Raw genomic sequence first — 14,790 nt, 5'->3', positions numbered from 1 at the left:
AACAACAGATCCCCATATTAGGAAGGAAAAACTTACCAAAAAGGAACATGCAGGAAACAAATTAAAGAAATACCAATTCTATTCGATGCTCAATTAAAAAGAAAGTTAAGAAGCAATATATCATGCAAATGAAATAATTACAGGAAGCTGGGGAGAATTTTGCTAGAATAAAATGATTTTTTATAAAGGAGCCTGTGTTTGCACACTGAAATATTTAGTTCAACCTAATTGCTCAATATCTGATGCGTAGATATGTATGTATAGATGTGTGTGTGTGTGTGTGTGTGTGTGTGTGTGTGTGTTTCTCATCTATTTTTTTTCCCCAGCATGACTCTAAACTATAAGAGCTGGAGATGTTATTGCAGAGCAAAATTTTGTAGAATCCCGTGTATGTGATTCAAAGAACAATTATGCATACAAGGGGGTTAAAAAAAATGATGAGATTTAGCAACAATTAAATAATATTTGAAGTAGAATTTGGACTACTTAGAGAGGATTAAAATAAAAAACAACAAATATAAGGAATGATTTTACATCTGATGTGAATCACTGTTGGCCTACCGTAATGTGTAAGGCCAGATTGCTTTGAAGAATTCATACTCAGGTCTTAAACTTATATAAAAAAAAAGTACCCTTATATTCATGATTCAATGTGTGATTTGCATTATCTTTAAATTATGCTATACTTAATTATAGTCTAATTTCAAATACTTTACTGCCATTAGGGGAAAAAGTCATTTCATCAATATATACTCAATGCCTGTATTTTATTATACTTCTAAGGCTATAAATATTTCAGTAGTTTGTGTAGTAGTTGAATAATTGAAAAGAATGAGATAGAGCCTTAGGAAAAATGAATTAGATTCTTAACAATTCTATAGGAAAACAGTAATAGATTTAGTGCTAGGGAAAAGCAATCAAGTCTATGCTGTGTTCCAAATTTCTATCATTGCCAACAATTATCATCAACTCACTTCTTCTGACATCCCTAATTTGCAGTGATCAAATGTCCATAGACCTGCTAAAAACAAGTGTGATCTTGGTGTACAATATTAACTAAGATGTCTTCTATCTAGAGTGTGTACCGCCAAAACACACACAAACACGGGACTGTACTCCAATGTTATGTGAGCATCTGATGCAAAAGTGTACATGTACCTGTTAAGTCAAGTCTAGTGATTCCCTTTGGTCAAGTTCTTTTTCTGATCCTCTCTCTGCTTCTGCTTCTTCCTCTTGCACCTTCTTTGAATCCTGCTGAATAAATGGAGGGATCCCAGTTGCTGGTCCCCTGAGGTTTATCTTGCTCATCCTCCTCCTCACAAATATAGTTAGATACATGTATGGGTAAAGTGGCAGTTCTGTGAGACTTCAGTGGATGAACATTGGCTGGCTGGGAAGGCAGGGCATTTTGTCCTCTTCACCTGCATTATTCTGCAAAGGCGTCTTCATCTGCCACATTAAGGACTTTAAATGGCCATCTTCTTCAACTTCTACTCTTTCGTGACCATTCTTACTAATCCTCTTTGTAGTGATTTTTCTGCCATTAACTATTTTGGTAGAAGTTGATATAGATTTGAAGTTGCCCATCCTACTACCACTGAAAGATGTTAAAGAAAATGAAGTAAGGCCCTTGTGCACCAGTGAACCAAATGAAGTAAATCCTATATCTAAAGAAGAAAATCCACCTCCAAAAGATGGAAACTCACTGAAGGCAGAGAAAAAAGATCCTGGCCCCTGTTTCTGGGTCCACAGAGGCTTCTTCGATTTTCAAACAACTGAAATGGGTCAAAGAAGTCAAAAGAAAATGGGTCCCTTCCACTAAAAAATTCCCTGAAGACATCATCTGGATTATGGAATGTAAAGCCAAACTCAAATGGATGGTCAAAATGACTTCCACCTCCATCACCATTGTTTAATCCTTTTTTGCCGTATCTGCCATAGATGTTTTAGCATCTGATAATGCCTCATATGCCTCAGCTACTTGTTTGAATTTTCTCTCTGCTTCTTTATTCTCAGGATTTTTATCAGGGTGCCACTTCAGTGCCAATTTACAGTGTGCCTTTTTAATATCCTTGGGTAAAGCATGTCTCTGCATGCCTAGGATGTCTTCTGTCTAGAGTGTGTACCACCAAAACACACACGAACACAGGACCGTGCTCCAGTGTTATGTGAGCATAACCCAGCGAGCCCCGAGCAGCCCCACCGCCGCCGCCGGCCTAGTTACCATCACACACCGGGAGGGGCCGCAGCTGCCGCAGCCCGCCCCAGTCACCATCACCGCAACCCGGAGCAGCGAGGCCGAGACCCGCAGCCGCCGCCCCCGCCCTCCGCGCTGCCGACACCGAGCCCCGCACCACCCGCAGCGGCGCAGGGAGCGGCCTCCCGGGCGGCCTCACACCGGCGGGGACAACAAGCTCATCGCAAGGAAGGTTCTGGGAACAGAAAAATGGTTCACTGTAAGAAACGGACATGGTTTCACCAACAGGAATGACACCGAGGAAGATGTGTTTGTACACCAGACTGCCATGAAGAAGAAGAACCCCAGGAAGTACCTTCGCAGGGTAGGAGACGGAGAGACTGTGCAGTCTGATGTTGCTGAAGGAGGAAAGGGGCAGAGGCAGCAAACGTCACAGGCCCTGGGGGGGCTCCAGTGCAAGGCCGTGAACATGCAGCAGACCGTAACCATTACAGACGGCATCCACGCCGTAGGGGTCCTCCACGCAATTCCCAGCAAAATTACCAAAATAGTGAGTGGGGAGAAAACGAGGGATCAGAGTGTGCTCCGGAAGGCCAGGCCGCCGGCCCCACGCAGGCGACGATTCCCACCTTACCGCATGCGGAGACCCTACGGGCGTCGGCCAGTGTCCGACCCTCCTGTGCAGGAAGCGATGGAGGGTGCTGACAACCAGGGTGCAGGAGAGCAAGGTCGACCAGTGACGCAGAGTATGTATCGGGGTTACAGACCACGATTCCGCAGGGGCCCCCTCGCCCAAGACAGCCTAGAGAGGACGGCAATGAAGATGAAACCGACGCAGACGGCCAGAAAAACCCCGAACCACAGGATGGCAAAGAGACAAAAGCAGCCGATCCACCAGCTGGGAATTCATCTGCTCCCGAGGCTGAGCAGGGCGGGGCTGAGTAAACGCCGGCTTACCATCTCTACCATCATCCAGTTTAGTCATCCAACAAGAAGTGAATATGAAATTCCAGCAATAAGAAATGAACAAAAGATTGGAGCTGAAGACCTTAAGTGCTTGTTTTTTCCCGTTGACCAGATAACTAGAACTATCTGCATTATCTATGCAGCATGGGGTTTTTATTATTTTTACCTAAAGATGTCTCTTTTTGGTAATGACAAACGTGTTTTTTAAAAAGCCTGGTTTTTCTCAATACACCTTTAAAGGTTTTTAAAGTGTTTCACATCTGGTCAAGTTGAGATTTTTAAACACCTCATTTTTAATTTGTAATAAAAGTTTACAACTTGATTTTTTCAAAAAGTCAACAAACTGCAAGTGCCTGTTAATAAAGGTCTTTAATAATAATAACAATAATAATAATAATTATAATAAAGATTGTTGGAACAAGTCCCGAGGAAGTCGGCAGCCAGTGGCAGGAAGGAGGAGAGGCTAGGCGGTGGGGCCCGTGGTCTCCTCACAGCTCCATCACAGCTGGTGCTGGTGAAGGCGGTGGCAGCGATTCTTGGAGTTTTCCTCCTCACTTTCTCTTAATGGATGAGTTAACTCATTTATCGTAGAGTCATAGTAGGCCTTAGTTCTGTCATAATATTTTATGTTTTGTTTTTTCATTTTATACCTGTTAAAAATCTTTCAAATACTGCTTTTTCCCCTATGTATATATGTATACATTTTTTCTGATATTTAGGAAGTTTTATATTTTTGTTCTGTTTTCTATGCATTCATTGTGTTTTCTGCGGTCTTTCTCCATTATGCTTCTATTTGCCTTTATTTTTTGTAATTTCTTCTTTCACTTTATAACTGAGCTTACATTTTATCTCTTCCTATTATCTACCATCTCTTCCTTGAGTTCTTGCTTCAAAAGGGATATTATTATTTAATTGAGCTTTTTCAATTTTGGGTGAAAACTTTGGTCCCAATTTATCTGCTACGTTAGAACATTTTTCTGCCTCATGTATCTTGTTTGTAAGATGTTTCTCTCGTTTGTTTCATTCTTCTGTTTGTAGCATATTTGTTTGACTCCTGGTGATGCTTCCTTTTTTCTTTACTCCTCATTGAAGCAGGTAAGTTTTCCCACAGCAGTTATTTTCAGGACTTTTTTGTATGGGAGGAATCAGGTCTATATTCTATGTTAGCTGGAATTATCCTGAGGACCTAGAATTGTGTCTGTGAGTTTGTCTAGTCTTTAATTTTCCTGAGTCAATGAGGATGAGCACTGTGGAGGTTTATTTATGATGCTAAATCTCTGTTTTCACTTTCCACAGGAAAGATTTCTTCCTGCAAACATAGCTAATCGGTGTGATTCCTTGTTTAGTCTCACCCTTTTGATTCAGAAGCAAACCAGCTCCAGCAAAGTTCCTGCCTCCAGCCATGTTCATCCTATTTCCATTGTTGCAAACGAGGCATTTGGATTCTGGATCTCCGAAAATGGCCCTTATTTTGAGAAGTGAACTTTGCTGACTCTGAGATCTGAAACTACACTGTTCTTTTTCCTGTTCCTTCTGCATACATCTCTGCTTGATCCCCACTCCTTTGGGAATACTACAATTTATTTTGTAGTTCATGGTTTTAGTACTACTTTTGCCACATTATCTTCAACACAGTAATGGTTTTCTCCATTGGTTTCTTCCAATTTACATAGTTTATTAAACCATATTTCAGAAAATACAGTTTCAATCACAACTCCATTTGGGTTTCTGTTTGCTTGCTTTTGCCTGTTCAAGAAACTCTTGGTTATATCTCTGACTTCTCACTATTTAAGTCACAATGGCTTGTATTTAGTTTTCTTGACCAAATGTTTAGACCTAAAATTTAAGGAATGAATTTAGGTAACATGGTAGCTATGTTTACAACAAATTATAATTCAAACTATTTTGGAAAACACCTCTTTGCAGGGTACAAATTTAAAACCTGTACTTTCATAAACTATACATCAGTAATCCTAGAACTCTACTGTCCCACTTAGATTTTTATTCACCTATTGAAGGGACATTTAGAGCACTTGCTTTCTGTTTTGCTTGCAGGCTAAAAGTTTTATTTTGACTACATTACCACATTTTATGCAGCAATGTTTGGGAAATTATTTTAAAAACTGATTGCATTTTATTCTATTTTATAAAATTCAGTAGGAAACAGAAGACTGAAAGTATTAAACTGGTGACTTTAGAGGAATATAAAGTCTTTTTTTTAAAAATTAAGCTTTTTGTGATTTGCAATCAAAAGAATCAGGTCTGATAGGAAAGGAAATTGAGATGGAGTTTGACATAAAGTGAGGATTCAAAATGGGTTGTCATTCTTGTTCCTTTTTAAGCCATGGGTATAAATTTGACTTTTAAGCTTTTTCTGCCTGGAGGAGAACTGCTAGACTCCTTGTTTACCTAGTAGTTGGGGAAAATGTCTGTATCAATTCTATTTTGGTCTACTATTAAACACTGTTATAAGCCCTGTAGAATTCTGCATTATTTCATCTATTAATCAGAAACACCAATGATAACCAGAATTCCATTGTGTCTTCAAGTGCTTCAATTTCACTTTCCTTGGTTGACCTGTAACAATCATGCAATTTTTCGTTGTTAGTCTGATCTATTTAAGATGGACCTGGAGAAGCATCCCAGAAGTACCCATGGGTGCCAACATTTTTGAGAAAAGTTTTTTTTGAGAAAAGCTTAGTTCTATCTGGATCTCTTTCAGTGCCTATGGGTACAAGTTTATGAGATGCTGATTAGGTCTGGTGTAGGTCCCAGATAGGTACTTTACCAAAAATGTAAAGGATATGCACTGCATTTGAGAATTATTGTCCTAAACTTTACTCTGACTTGAATTAGTTAGCATTTTAGAAAGAGCCTCTTCTACCGGAGAAGCATTGGATTCTTAAGAGGTAAATGAGCTCACTGCTTATTTCTTCAAGTTTGGGGATCAGAATTAGAGTGGCGAAAGAACTAAGACTAACACTATTGAATAAGCAATTGAAAACAGCTGATTTTTCTTACCAGGCAGTATATAATCTCCTTTCTTTGTGATGTCTCAAGCCATAGAAGCCAGGTCTTTGAAAAACTCTTTTGTTTCAGAAGGGGCATTTTTATACCATCCTTTTCAGGACTGTGGACTGTGTTTAGCAGGAAACAAAAACATAACATGAGCTTTTGGAAGCAGAATTGGTGGGGAATTTAAAAGCCTCATGGACAATGTAAAAGGGAGAAGAAATTTAAGAGCATCAAGTGAAATCAAAACTTCCTTTCCTGACACATCTTAAATGGATGGATTGAAAGCAATCTTCAAACTATAAATTTTAATTTTATCTATTGGAAATAATTTTATGACCTCAGCTGTAGCCAGTTCAGTTGAGTCATGCTTCTTGGGAAATTGTTTCCTAACTACATTTGGTGACTTAATTTTTATATTAGATGAAATGCCAATTGTACATTTTGGAAAAGTAACTACATATACTTCTATTTCTGTCAGAGTACTGAACGAAACTACATGTGAATAAAACTAGATTCACTAATGGGACTTTGGATATTTAATCATTGTTTTGATCTTGAAATTAAAAGAACTTTATCAAAAATAGCAAATGTATTTTCTTGCAGACTTTTAGGATAATGGGCAAGAAACCACTCATTCAAAATAGGTGCCTTTTAATTCTATGACCCAGGCAGGAGGTATTTTAGGCCATCGACTGCCCATTGGAATTACCTGGGAAGCATTTAAATAAATACCAGTGTCCATCCAGGGATATGACCCGGGCATCAGTATTTTTCAGAGCTCCCCCTGAGTGGTTTTAAAGGGCACCCAGTGTTGAGAACTGCTGAACTATGCTATGCTCAGATAGACTCATTTCAAACATTCACTAAACCCAACACTGCTTAAAATGAGACAGGAATTATGAAATAAACTGAGTTACAGTATTTTCGTTTCCAGGCTGCTAAAACAAATACTGTGTGGTGGGTTGTCTTAAGCAATGGGAATGAATGTATTGGCTCACGATTTTGAGGCTAGAAGAAATTTAAAATTGAGGCACCAGCAAGGCAGTGTTTTTTTCCCGAAGACTGTGGCCTTCTGGGGCTGCTGCCTGCAGTCCTTGGTCCTTGGCTGTTTCATCACAAGGCCAGGCACACAGCGGCATCTTCTCCTTTCTCTTCCGGGTTCCCTTGACTTCCAGCTTCTGACTGCTCCCCATGGCTTCTCTTTCCACTTCTATTCTTATAAAGGACTCCAGTAATCCGGATTAAAGCCCACCCTTGTTCATCTTGAAGAGACCTTATTACAATGGGTCCACACCCACCGGAGTGTGGGTCCAAACTGGAGTCCACAATTCAGTCCACCACACTTAGTTACTGCACTAAAGGAGCTTACATTGTACTGGAACAGATTATTTAAAATGAAACAAATTAAACATTTTTTTAAACCCTGCATTATTAAGAACTAAGAGTGATAGAGAATATGTTCTAAAGGTGTTCAAAGACAAAAGAAATCAGGGAGGAATAGTGATTAAAAAGAGATTCTAGGAGACATTGGGACTCATTTTGGGTTTCTAGCTGTGGTAGCTTTGGTGGTCAGCCTCCAAGATGGTTCCCAAAGATCCCCACCCTAGTATTCACATCCTTGTGGCTTTTACCTCTCTCTTCTCTCTCTTTCCCTACCTCAACCCCACTCTGATTAGTACCTCACAGGAAACCAGGACCCATGTGGTGAAGACACTCAGCAGCTTACAGTGACACCCATGTTAAGGAATGGAGGCCTTGGTCTACAGCCAATGAGGAACTTAGGCCTACCAGTAGACTTGTGGGCAAGCTTGCAAGTGGATTCTTCAACCCAGACAAGTCTTGAGATGGCCGTAGTCTCAGCTGATAGCCTTACTGCAACATCATGAAGGACCCTGAGCCAGGACAATCCAGAACAAGTACAGAAGACAAGGCATTGGAAGAACAATGAGAAAGGAATGAAGTTATGTTATGTTATTCTGACTGGTGACACAGATATGTTGGCTAGGAAGTGGGGGTGGGGGGGAGTGGGGGGGGATTATTGAGGATGTTGAAAGATTTACTAAATACTTGATGTGGAAGGCAATAAAGAGCCATTGGGCCTTTGTTTACTTTCCCTCTCAAATTTTTGAAAATTTATTCAGAGTACAATCATTCAAATGCAGAAGGCAAAACACATTGTTGTTTATCAATATGCTAGAGAAAGAAATCAGACCACTTTTCATATAAAGGGAGCTGACCATGGCTCTTGTGGACTGACCTCCTTGGAGCAAAGGGTTTGAATAGAATAGAGATTTGGTGTGTGTGAAATCCATCAATCACTAGTAAATGCTGAAATTAAAATCAAATTTATACATCATAGACCAACAGCCTGATCTTTAATCTAAATACATCTAAATAAGTGATAAGATGACAACAAAATTCCTTTCTTTGCTAAGACTTGATTTCCAATATTGTTCCAAATTGATTTAAAGTACATTTACTAAAACTCATCATATTAACAAACATTAACTAGGTACCTTATACATTTTTCACACAGCTACTTATTCCCTACAAAACATATAAATACTCAATTGAAAGTCCAATGGCAGCAGTTTTTAATTTTTTCCTGATGTTGTAATAGGAGCAGCAAAGAATTTTATGAATGAAAATTCACCTGGTTTAAGTACAAGCTCCCAACCTTCTTTTAGCTGCTTAAATGTTTTGCTAAGGAACTTTGCCTTAGGCAGGTCTCTGCTTTTAGAATAAATCAGATTAAGCCCAATTTTATCAGTGTTTTACTTTGGGCTTGCTGTTTATTTTGCATTTAAAGCTCAAAATCAACAGTGGTGGCTCGGGTGAACATTAAGGAAATTGTGCCCACACTGTAGGGTCTTTGAGAAGTAATTTATTTGCTATTTTCCACATTACTTCAGAAAAGCAAATAGAGCATCTTCCTTAAATTAAAATGTTTTTTTTTTTTTCATTTTAAAAACACAAATTTATTATATACATTTTGGAAAATGCAGAAAAATAGAAGGAATTATTTTAAATTGTACATTTTAATACCAACAAGCAGAATATAGCACTATTACATTTTTCTTTGGTTCCTTTTGGCATTTTTTTTCTCTGTATATACATATTTTGGTGGTGTTATATAATTATGATTATTCTACATCCACAATTTTGAATCCTATCCCCCTCTTAGGATTCATTAATTTATTCATTCAATAGATATTTATTGAGCATTATAACCTATGTGTTTCTCATTTGATTTTGACTTTATACATATATTTTTTAATGACTGCATAAAATCCTTTCCAGTACTTTTGTCTTAGTTTATTTAATCAAATTCCTATCGTTAGAAATTTTGTTTCCTTTTTTTTTTTTAATCTGTGGAGAATTTTTAAAATTCCTTATTTCTTTTAATTAAAAAGTAATATATATACAAATAGTCAGTTCAAACACTATAAAAGGGTTTAAATGAAAAATTTCCCTCCCAACCCAGACCCCCAGATCCTGGTCTTCCCTCTCCCCTTATTATCTGTTTCACATCTCCTCCTTTAGAAACAGTCTGAGTATACACAAACTTCCTTTTTTCCTATACAAATAGAAATGCACTATATACCATGCTTTCAATGTTCTAGACCTTGTTTTTCATTTCTTAACAATATGGAGATTGTTCCTTATCTGCAGAAGCCTTCTGGTATTCCACTCTGTGTAGGTTCTATAATTAATCATTTCTCTATTGGCATACACCTAAGTTATTTATAATATTTTGCTATTTCTCTAGCCTGTTGCATTGGCTAGAACTACATAAACAATATTAAATTGTTCTTGACTTTAATAACAATGTATCTAGTTTTCTAACTGTAAGCAAGATCCTGGCTTTGGGCTTCAGATAGAAAATCATGTTAAGGAAGTATCCATCTATTATTATGTTAACAAGAGTTTTTAAAATCAAGAATTTGTGTTGTATTTTTAGTATCTATGGAGATGAACACATTTTTCCCCTCCTTTGATCTATTAATTGGTGGAATTATATTAATACATTTCCTAGAATTGAGTCATTCTTGCATTTCTAGGATAAATTTAAGTAACACAGAGTTCCAATTATACTATGTATACAGTACCTTTTTTCATCTTAAAAAACAAAATCGTTTTTCCATTTTATTTTCAATTTTGTATTCTTTGTTTAATATTATTTTACTGACCACATAATTTTCTTTCTAGCAGATGTGTAATCATTTTTTCTTATTCATTATTCCATTGTATTTAATTTATTTCCATTTTAAACTATTATAAGCAATTTTTTGACATATGCATTATTACTCAATTGTTAGTTCCAGTCTTCTAGCCTTAAGGGTTTTTAACATTAAAATTCAAATAGTTTAAGTCTCCGCTTCACCGTGGAAGAAAATGCAGTGTGCTCCCAGTGTCTTTGAGGATCCTCTGGGATTTGTTTCTTATAGTCACATCTAGTTGGGAATTTTGGCTTCTGCTGACTTTTGATTTCATTTATTTCTGACCTCCTGTGGCAGCTCACTTCTCTCTCTTATGTTGACCCAACATAGGTCAGAAGCCCCTTTTAAATTCTCCAAAACATAATCCAAACAAGGCAGTTATCAAAGACTTTCACTGTTGATTTGATGAGTAAATACACTGAGCACAACAAAGAAGACTTAATATAGGATATTTAAAATCCTTTGGCTATGTGTGCTATTGGGAATTTCTCACTTTGCCATTTTCCCTCGAATGTAATCTTTTCTTCCTCCTTCTCCTTTCATCTCTGGACTTCCTCAACCCCTCTTTCATTCCTGTTCCTGCAAACTAAATTGTTTCCCATTTTATTATGCAGAGCAATTCAGAGCTCTCTTTATTTCACCTTATTTCATGTCCTAAGGCCTTGTCTCTCCACAACTGAAATGACCCCTCAAAGGGGTTTTTGTTTTTTTGTTTTGTTTTGTTTTTGGCTAATCAAAAAGACACTTCTCTCCTAGGAAGAATTTCCCTGCCAGATTTGAAACTACTCTCCCCAACCCCATCCCAACCGTCTCCAGGAGCGGTTATCAGTTTAGAACACTGTCCTGAGTCTTTAAACAGGATGTGTAAGACTATGCAGTACTAGTACTTGTGTGGCATTCTCTCCTGTATTTTTTAAGCCTTCTGATAATGTGGTAATTACCTGCCTTTTCTGCTGATGGAAGAATTAGATTGTTGGGGCCCTAACATGATGCATCTGTTAGCAGCATGGATTCGTCACTGAAGCCAAGTCTTTTTTGGATTTGCAACAGGGAGGATCAGTGTCTTTCACCCCTACTCCCTCTCTCCACCTTTTAAAATTCTGCATTCTTGCTTGATAGTCCTGCTGTCTGATTTATACTCTAAGAGAGACATCATGTTATAAGGGGTGGGAGCTGGGTAAGTTGAAAGTAAACAATGCATTCATTATTTCCTTTAGGCACTAATTCAACCCCTGTTTTGCCTACAATTTTGAACTGTGTGTAATGAGTTAGGATTTCTTTTCCCCTTTTTTCCTATTAAATCCTCTGGCCAAGTGTCCCTCTGTGGCCTCCATTGGCCTTTCTTGGACTGTCTCTGATTAGATTATGTTTTGTTCTCTTTATATACAAGGTATGGGACTTATAATTTAAGAGTTAGACCAGAGCTTTAACGTCCCCTTTTATCTGTGGACAATCACAGATATTAAATTGAACACAGAGCAGACAGTGACAGTTCATTGTTCAGATCTGAACGTTGGTTGTCTCGAAGCTCCCAGGGCCTGCCTGAATAGTGCAGACAAATCTTTTCTTAATTGTCTTAGGTAGGATGTTGGATTTGGCTTGCCTCTCTTTGTGACTCATCATTGTCATCATCATCACCATCACCATCATCATCAGTCGTGCTCATCACCGTATCTCTCACCACTCTGCTCTCCTGCCTCCCTTGCACTCTGCCTGGAGCCAAGTGGAAAGAAATGCAGCATAGAGCTCTAACAGAGGCCAAGGGCAGCAAGTGTATCCGGGCTGGCCTGGCGGTGAGGATTGAAGTCACAGATGCGGATGATACTAGGGAGTGAGCATGGAGAAAGGAGGTCACCATTCAAGAACGTGTGCATGCCAGATGGGGAGGGAGAAAAACCCTCTATGTTTCAGAAAAGAACAATTTAATTAAGTAGGAGTAAAATCTTATTTTATTTATTAATACGATCTGATTCATGCCAACTGTGTGTTCATGGTTCTAATTAGAAAGTTAAAAAAAAATAAAATGCACCCAAATCACTCATCTCTGAAACCATTCATTTTGATATAGACATTATTTATATATTATTAAATCTCTTATTAAATTAATTGGAGATAGAGATATGTAAAATCCAAACATAATCCCCAAATTTCATTACCACTTATAGAGCCAATCCCCAGCACAAACTTTTTTTCCAGCACAAATAGAAAAATGAATTGTCAGTAATTTTCTAGTTCTTCCAAGTCTTGGGGAAGGATACAAATTGGCAGTGAAATGATCATCTGACTCATGTTGAGCATAAAGAGAAGCTAGTAATGGGTATCTTGGTAATTCAAATGCTGAACAACAGGTGCTTGAAGTATGACTATTCGATTTCTCATCAAGGTGGCTCTGGGTTCAGAAGTCCTTGCATTTAAATTGACTTCACCATTTACTTACAAGTCAGTGGAGTGTGGGAAAGTTAGTTAACTTTGCTGAGCCTTACTTTCCTCATCTCTAAAGACGGAGATAATAAAAGGACTACTTCGTAGGAATGTTGTAAGTAATAAATGAGATAGCACATATAAAGCATATACAGGGCACACAGTAAGCTCTGGATAACTGTGAGCCGGTATGAGGGACGGGTGATTCAATGAATGCTAATTGCCACAGTCTTCTCAGATTACCAAGCAAAATACCAGGGAGGCATTCTTAACCCCACCCTTTCTGTATTGACCTCATAGAATCTGGGACAAAGTCCCATTTTTCTTAGGTGCAAACTGTCTTGAATCCAAGCTTTCCTCACTGCTCTACTGCCATCCCTGGTCCCCAGGCCACCGTTGTCTCTCTCCTGGAGACTGTCAGTCTCCGAACTGGTCGCCTGCTTCCACCCTCAGTCCTCTCCAGTCTATTTCTCCAACCGTAGCCACAGTCGTCTTGTAAAACAAAAAATTCTGTCAAGTGTAGGGACTTGTAAACTGCCCATTATTTCTTTTTGTTCTTTGAATATATCAAAACTCAATTGCATGGCTTAAATTAAGGGCCTGGCTTAATTTGACTCCTGTCTCCCTTCTTGGCTTATCTTATTCCACTTTCTTCCCAGCTCACTGAGCTTCGGCCATAATGACCACATACTGGTTCCTTGGTTCCATCCAGCCCTTTCTCCAGGAGCTTACTCCTCTCTGGGTCTACAGTGTTCCCTCTCCCTTTCTCTGAATGGTTGCCTCATTATTATCTTCAGGCCTCAGCTCAAATGTTGCCTTCCAGAGAAGACTTCTCTGTCTTTCCTCTCTGTGATGGACTTTCCCAGAAACAAGTCATCTTATCATCTGGCTGAATTATTCCTGGGCTGTCATCACAATCTGTAACTATAATTTTTCTTTGTTGTCTTATTTTTTCTCTCTATCTCCCACTAGAATGTCAGCAACATGAGGGCAGAGATGACTTGTTTATTGCAGCATCTCTAGTGCTTGGCCCTTACAGGTTATCGACAAGCATTTGTTAAAGTATTGAATAAATAGCTGATCTGTGTTTGAGTATGTGTGTGTTTATGTGAATGTGTGTGTGTGAGGGTTTATTATTGAGTATAAATGTATGCATGAGAGTGTGTGAGTTTATGAGACTGTGTGATTGTGTGCATGAGGAGGCATGTGTGTGAGTGAGGGTGTATGTCACTGCCTGTCAATGTGTGTGAAAATGTATGAATGTGAGCAAGTGAATATGTGTTACAGTTTGTGTATTTGAAGAACATTAGAGAAACCTGATTTCTCTGATTTAGGTTTTAATCAAATACCTTAAATATTTAATAATTCAGGTTTTAATATTTTAATTAAATAATGATACTATAAATAATTATAATTACGGTGTTATAGTGTTCTAGTTTGCTAAAGCTGACAAAATGCAATATACCAGAAATGTGTTGACTTTTACAATGGGTATTTATCAACTTACAAGTTTATAGTCCTGAGACTATAAATGGAAATGTACAAATCAAGGCATCAACAGGCAATTCTTTCTCCTGGAAGAACAGCTACTGGCAATCTGGGGCTCCTCTGTCACATGGCAAGACACAAGGCCAGAATCCGATGGTCCTTCTCTCCCAGGCTTTGTTGCTTTCAGCTTTTGGCTTTTCTCTCTCTGCTTCTCTGTTTTCTGTGTGTCTGTCTCTCTCAGCTTCTCTGTGTCTTTCTGAATTTCATCTCTTTTATGAGGACTCTTTATAGGACTCCAGTAAGACTATTAAGACCCACTTGGGGCATGCCTCAACTGAAATAGCCTAATCCAAAGGTTCCACCCACAACAGGTCTACACTCAACAGGAATGGATTAGCTTTAAGAACTTGATCTTTTCTGGGGTACATACAGCTTCAAACCATTACATATAGCAAAGGAATATTTGAGCTTGACCTCAAGCTA

General features: G+C 38.4%; 2 pseudogenes; one reads left to right on the top strand and one right to left on the bottom strand.

Moving 5' to 3' along the window:
* Positions 1–1,172: 1,172 nt before the first annotated feature.
* Positions 1,173–2,113, bottom strand: LOC119512062 (annotated as a pseudogene).
* Positions 2,114–2,147: 34 nt separating this feature from the next.
* LOC119512061 lies at positions 2,148–3,411 on the top strand (annotated as a pseudogene).
* Positions 3,412–14,790: the final 11,379 nt, after the last annotated feature.

This window comes from Choloepus didactylus, chromosome 17, assembly GCF_015220235.1.
Source record: "Choloepus didactylus isolate mChoDid1 chromosome 17, mChoDid1.pri, whole genome shotgun sequence".
Classification (NCBI taxonomy): domain Eukaryota; kingdom Metazoa; phylum Chordata; class Mammalia; order Pilosa; family Megalonychidae; genus Choloepus; species Choloepus didactylus.
The sequence above is the reverse complement of the archived record's forward strand: the minus strand, read 5'-3'. Positions and strand labels throughout refer to the sequence as shown.